Source organism: Tupaia chinensis, unplaced genomic scaffold (assembly GCF_000334495.1).
Source record: "Tupaia chinensis unplaced genomic scaffold, TupChi_1.0 Scaffold141517_1, whole genome shotgun sequence".
NCBI classification, from domain to species: Eukaryota; Metazoa; Chordata; class Mammalia; order Scandentia; family Tupaiidae; genus Tupaia; species Tupaia belangeri.
The window spans coordinates 1,751,078-1,758,064 of record NW_006201378.1 but is presented as its reverse complement, the minus strand read 5'-3'; the positions used below and the strand labels follow the sequence as shown (position 1 = coordinate 1,758,064).

General features: G+C 42.8%; 1 long non-coding RNA gene across 1 annotated transcript in view; it reads left to right on the top strand.

Moving 5' to 3' along the window:
* LOC102486562 (uncharacterized) overlaps positions 1 to 6,987 on the top strand; it is a 27,760-nt gene that overhangs the window by 8,634 nt on the left and 12,139 nt on the right. The window contains exon 2 of the long non-coding RNA XR_336693.2: positions 1,969 to 2,054. This is a non-coding gene — a long non-coding RNA (uncharacterized LOC102486562). The remainder of the gene's footprint in view (positions 1 to 1,968; positions 2,055 to 6,987) is intronic.

The following is a 6,987-nucleotide window of genomic DNA, read 5'->3' as shown; positions in this document are numbered from 1 at the left end:
GACAGACAGAGACATAGAGACAGAAAGCGAGAAATCACCCCCCAGGGGGGATGGTCACGCCGCAACCCCTTCTCCTCCATTCTCCTCTCGGGATCTTGGGCATGCACGCACACACACTTGGCGTGAGATTTAAGCCACCGGGTCCGAGACGCGAACCGCGGTCGACTACGTGGGAGTCCAGCAACATAGCCATTACGCTAACTGCTGGTTCCCGCGTCATGACTTTTCCAACAGCCCAATAAATTGCCAAGGAAGAGCTAGGCATGTTTTGTGAGACTCTGCTTAGAAACCCCCTGTTCTGGATCCTTCAGTTCATTACCTACGTTTTGTTGTTCCTCTGTAATTGCAGGCGGCAGGTTTGCTAAATCCCCGCCCCCCAACACTTTTCTTAGTTTCTTTCAAACCCTCACTACCAACAACTTCTTGAGGCCCATCAAGGATCTGCTATTGGTTTAGATTGTCATCTGAAAAGTTCTGTGTATACAAAGCATAATGTGAAGGAGTTTTTGCCTTCTTTTTTAAGGTGTTTCTTTTGTTTTTGTTTTTTTGCCATAGAGTGTGTGCACTTGCTAGAGAAAGACAGAGACATTGAGAAGAAAAGTACCAACCCTCCAGGGGGATTGGCCATGTCACCATCTCTTCTCCCCCATTCTCCTCCTGGGATTTTGGGCATGCACACACACATACCCAGCATGATTTTTAAGACACTGGATCTGGGACTCAAACCACAGTTGGCCATATGGGGGAATCCAGTGCCTTAAGCAGTATGCCCCCTGCTGGCGCCAATGTAGAGTTTACAGGCAGACTGACCATGTTGAAATGACCTAGTCATGCGCTGAGCAGGACTGGCGGTTGCATTGTGATAAAGTACAGCGGTTTTATACTCTTGAGTATAAGATTATGTTATACCCTAAATTGTGTTCTCAAATCTGCAAAAGCACTTAGACAAAGTCAAAACTGCTTTGTAGGAGCTTCTGTTGCTGAGGGCCAGTCCGAGTGATAGGTCACCAGAGACCTCCAGAGAGAAAGTGGCTGGCAACCAAACACAGGCTTCCTGGAAGGAAAAGGCAGAACATTTATAGGGAAATACCCTGTATGTGGCCATTGGTCCCATAGGAGGTGTTTATAGTACTGGAGCCCGCGTCCACTTTAGTAAGCGCGTGTGGCTGGAGCACATCAGAACAAAAGATCAAGTCATGCCCCAATTCTGAGCATAAAGAGAAGCGTACCAGAGCTTAGACCCACTGCTGCCTGGCTTCACTGCTTTAAGACCATCTTATACACTTAGGTGGTTTCTCTTCCTTAATGGAATTTCAAACGCTGGGCAGGCTGCGGGGGAGATGCTGTTCTATAACGGGGTCTGAATGGTCACACTGCAAATCACACACAGAAGCTACAGCCTCAGCAGTCTTCTCAGGGTTTTAGCTTGGATGTCTTATTATGGTATTTCCAGTGTGGGATTCTTGTTTTCCAAAATAGTTATCTTTGTAGGACTAAACTTTCACCCTGAAAACACCATAGCTGTTAACTTTATGCCTGCATTTTAGGAAAAATGAGGAAATAAAAATCAACATGTTAACAACCTTCACCTCTAAACCATATTCAGTCACGCACTGAAGATGTTAAAAGAGTTTCAAAGCCAGCAAATGATAGCACAAGGATTGCCATGATTCCAGGGTATAATTACAAACACATGGCGTTCGCATCTACCTTCGTATCTGGCTATTTCATGATCACCCAGATAAGAAATTGTCTTCTTGCTCCCAAGCGCACTCTTGGATCCTATACCACAGGTCTTGATTTTCGCTTCAGAAACAGTGGGTAAAATACCAGTACCAGTAACAAAGCTGTTCTCATTTCCTCTACCCCTCCCTTCACATTCACTCACCTGATTGGTTTGAGAGTAGAAGGGGATGCTCTGGAGTTCAGATAAATTCCCATGGTCTTTTTCTGTATTCTGTTCTCTAGGCCCTCATGGCTGCGTTCTGCTGCACAGGACATCTAAACAGACGTGAAATTCTGCAGGGCCATAATTGAGATAAACTGAATCTCAGGTATCTTCCTTGGACCTAAGGCAATTAATGCTCACTGTTCTGTGCATGCTAAATTTAAGTAGGAAGTACAAGGTAAATAATACTCCAGTTTTAAGAATTATGCTGGTTTTTTAAAATTACTTTTTCCATGAGAGAGAGAGGAAAAGAAAGAGGTAGAGACACCCCCCACAGCATCCCTGTGCTGTATTCCACCCCATCCTCAGCTTGCCAGGATTCTGGACATGTGTTCACGCCCGTGTGCACAGAGAGACCCTCAGGATACAAACCCAGGACCTTCCCACGTGGCCTCAGTGTTGTAGCATGTTGTGTTACCATTGCACCATGTGGCTGGCCATGTGCTAACAGTTTTGAAGATATTTTTTGCATAGAAAAAAATACATCATGACTTCTGACAACCCAGTAGACACAGTAGATAGGTTTTCTTTTTTGTTATACTTTAACCAAAAGAAGCAAAATAAAACAAGGAAGTTGGGAAGAGAGATTTCTGCCCAATTTCCCATTTATATTCACAGTGAGATTAACAGAAGAGACATATTTTGGGAATCCACTTACATTGCAGATCCAGCTCTGCAATAACTTTTTGGTTATCTTGGACGAGTCTCTTTTTTAGAGCTTAGAACTTTAAAATTATAACATGTGAGTTTTTATTTTGATTTCTCACATTTTTATTTGAGTGGAACTTTGGATAACTGAGTAAGTTACTCAACTGCAGTAGCATGGAGAAGACTGAAGTAACTTGAATATTGTTACCTGATGATTAACTGTATTTATTTATGTTTAAGATGATTCAGGAGGTTGGCTCCATGGGCTGGTGATTAATGGAGTTGGATCCCACATGGCAGACTGTGTGGCTTGAGTCTCAGACCTAGTGACTTGAGAAACATTCCAGGCACATGTGCTTGCATGCTCTAGATCCTGAGAGGATGCAGAAGTGGAGGAGAAGCGATTGCGGTGTAGCTGTACCCCATCAGGGGTGCTTTCTCTCTTTCTCTGTCTCTCTCTGGTGAGCACACACACCCTCTGGCAAATGAAAAAAGCAAGTTGGTATGGCTTGCATAAGTTTTTAGTAGTAAGCCAGATTATTTCACTGATGAATAAAGTAATGATAGCTATTTAAATACAGAACAGAACATTTCAGATTGTAAATGGTGAATGGTGATATTTCAAACACCATAAACAACGTATTGGGTCATTGGAAAAGTCATGACACATTTTTGCATAGAAGAACATAGAAATATACATCATGACTTTTCCAACAACCTAATAATAAGAAACACACGTATCCCACTGAGATTTAATACATTATCATTTTTCCGCTTAAGCATCAAATCGTTTTTTAAGAAAACAAATGATACAAAGCCTGTGGAAGCCCATCCCTTCCTTCCTCTTCAGAAGTAACTGCTCTACCAGAACCCAGGCCTGTCCTTCCTTTCTATGTTTTTTTTTTTTTCCCACTTCCGTAAAAAGACATATAGCCTCTCTTTAATGTTTAAAATATATATAAATGGTATTGTACAGAATCTTCAAATTTTCAAAATTGTGTTTCAAAATTGACTCAATACCTGTGGCCCTGTTTTATTCATTTTAGTGCAGTAATTAAAGCTGTAATTTTTGCAGAGATCCAAAATTATTCTAAAAGTAGTTTGACAAATTTCTTGTTTGTTCAAAAGGACACAAAGCAATCTTTCTTTTTTTCTTTTTGGAGAGATTTTCACTGTAGGGCGCGTGCGCTCCCCAGACAGACAGAGAGAGACATAGAGACAGAAAGTGAGAAATCACCCCCCAGGGGGGATGGTCACACCGCAATCCCTTCTCCTCCATTCTCCTCTCGGGATCTTGGGCACGCACGCACACGCGCCCGGCGTGAGTTTTAAGCCACCGGGTCCGGGACACGAACCGCGGTCGACTACGTGGGAGTCCAGCGACATAGACATTACGATAACTGCTGGTTCCCACAAAGCAGTCTTTCTAAAACTCGGCACCAGTCACTGCCCTGCAATGAATCTTGTAAAGATTCAGTTCTTTACAAGTGATCGGTGGATTCCTGTTCTCAGTAAGATGATGGAAAGCCATGTGACCCCAGGCCCTGCTGACCTCGTGGGCTCCTGCGTGTTCTCTCCACTCTGACCAGCTACTCTTGGTTTCTAGGGCTGGTCAAATTTCCCCCCTCAAGGACTTCTCTTTTCCTACTGTCTCCTTCTCTTCTCTCAGGTTTCTGCATAAACTCTCATACTCTCAGAGGAGTTTTCCTGTCCCCAGAGGAGAAAGCAGGTCTGTCAGTCATTCTCATAGAATCTTGTTTATGCTTCCTTCATAGCTCTTCTTCTTATTCTTTTTTCTTTTGTTGTTGTTTTGTTTTGTTTTTAAAGAGGTTTTTGCTGTATGGTGCTTGTGCTTACCAGACAGACACAGTGAGAGGGAAAGTGAGAAATCATCCCCCAAGGGGGATGGCCATCCCACAGTCCCTTCTCCATTCTCCTTCCAGGATCTTGGGCGTACAAGCACATGCTCCCTCAGTGAGCTTTAAGCCACTGGGTCAGGGACTCAAACTGCTGTTGGACATGTGCGAGTCCAGCGACAAAACTGCTATGCCATCTACTGGCCTCACTTCATACCTCTTCTCATGGCTCATAATTAGAATTTGAATAATGGCTCAGCATTTGCCTTCCTCCCTAGACTAGGAGCTCTGCGAGGCTGGACCAGGCACATTTAGTTCCTTGCTCTCTTGATAATTCCGAGTGTATTGAAAGCAACACTGAAGCTCCATAGGTGTCTGCCCAATGAATGAGCCACTGAATGAATACAGTCAGTTATTTATCTATGTTGAGGTATCAGTGGGACTCAAGGAGTTCTCTGGATGTGAACTTAACCTTCCACATAGGTCGACCTTACAGAGTGTTGTGTTTTATCAGTGTGAAACCATCTGGCCCCCCAAACAGATTTAAGAGTAAAGTTACCCAAACATTGCTCGGAATTGGATCTCGGGGAGAGACTTTTCAGGAGAGTTTTACAATTTGTGTGCCTTTCTCCAGTCTCTTAAGGATCAAGTCTTATGATCTTTTGTTTTTAGTTCATGCTTGGCTGAACCAGTACTTCTTGAATCTGAGCCATAAGGAGGGGCAAATGCTTCCTGTTTCAAAATAGTTTGCACCCTGAAAACATGGGAAGCTAGAGCATAATTTGTGCCCCTCTAACTTGGAGAGTCTCTTTGAGTGAATGCATAGGGTTTTGTTCACTCTTTTTCCTTTTTCTTTTCTTTTTCTTTTTATTTTTCCTTTTCCCAGTACTTTCAAGTCTGTGATGCAGTGAGTTCTGAATGTTTTGTACCTAGAAATGAGGTCAGGCGCCAGCTGCTCTGTTGTCTTGCTTTAAACCAAGTCTGAATGCACACTTCCTTGTGCACTGGCTTTTATATCCCTCCTCCACTTTCAAGTATGGTAACATCAAGTCCCTTATCATGTCAGTGGTTAAAGGAGCATCCTGTGAGTCATGAAGTTCAGTACCATGTGTGTCTATGAACTCTTGAATTAAAAAACAAACACAGGCTAGTAGGTGGCATGGTGTTAAGGTGCTGGACTTCCACATGTTCAACCGCAGTTCGAGTCCCGGACCCGTCACATGAAATTTAGGCCTGGTTCATGTGCACATGGGCCCAAAATCCCAGGAGGAGAATGGAGGAGAAGGGGCTGCAGCTTGGCCATCCCTCCTTGGGAGTGATTTCTTGCTTTCTGTCTTTCTCTCTCTGGCAAGAATGCCCTATAGCAAAAACAAAAACAAAACTCTTAAAAATCAAATGAACAAAAAAGATAGAGTGAAAGAAGCAGGTCAGTAAATCCATTTAACAAATTTTTGTGACCCAGGTGTCCAACTAATTCATCTCTTTCAGGTTATTTTCTTTCAGGTTTATCTATGTAGTGCTTCAGCTTCTGCCAAATAACCTACAACTGCAATGGTTAAATCAACCCGAATGTCCAAGAACAGATGAGTGGAATGAAAAAATGTGGCATATGTACTCCATAGAATACTCCTCAGTCATGAAAAGCAATGAGATCCTGACTTTTGATACAAAGTGGATGAGTATGGAAGATTTAAAGCTAAGTGAAGCAAACCAGACTATGAAAGACAGGCATTGTATGTCCCTGTTTAACATATACCAAATGTCTTGCACTCCATGGCAGAAGCTGTACGATGGGAAAGTATAATAGCAGGGAGGGCAACTGTAGATACTAGAGACAGTACAGGAGGGGTGGGAGGGGATCAGGAGAAAAACAAAACATCTAATAGACACAAAAATTAAAAGTTGTCTGTTGATAATGTGTATGGTAATATCTATGATTTGATTAATAAGTTCTGTATCTGTGCAGAGAAAAACATATGGTACACTGGAAAGATGTACAGTGATTAAATGTGAATTTTAAAAATGCAAAAAAAAAAAAAAAGATACATGCACAGAGATTGTCATTCCTTCTCTCACTTCACAGGGGAGCCTGACCCTAGAGTCAGAAGCATGATCCTCACAGGGTGAGACCATGAGGGCAGGAATTCATGGCTGGGACCAAACCTCTTGTACATTCCTGACCAGCAGGAGTTAATCCTGTTAATTCACATAGACCAGCTAGTGAACCAGTGACCAGATAACAGTCTCAGCCATTTTTTCTGAGGCCACTGATTGAATGTCCCAGAATAAGGGGGAAAGAGACACAGGAATATTGGACATTGGTCTTGCTCTGTGGCTGATTTCATTTGATCTTTCAAGACTAGTAACTTAATATTTCTGTGCATTGACACTTTTTTTTTGTCTTTTGAATCAAGACAGCGGCATGTCTTCTGCCTGGCCCATGTGTGAGTCAGGAGAAGTAGGACAGTTGCCATGGGAATGGCAGGGAGTTGTCTGCATAGAGGCTGGGAGAGTGTTGTTAGCTGTCTTTCTTGT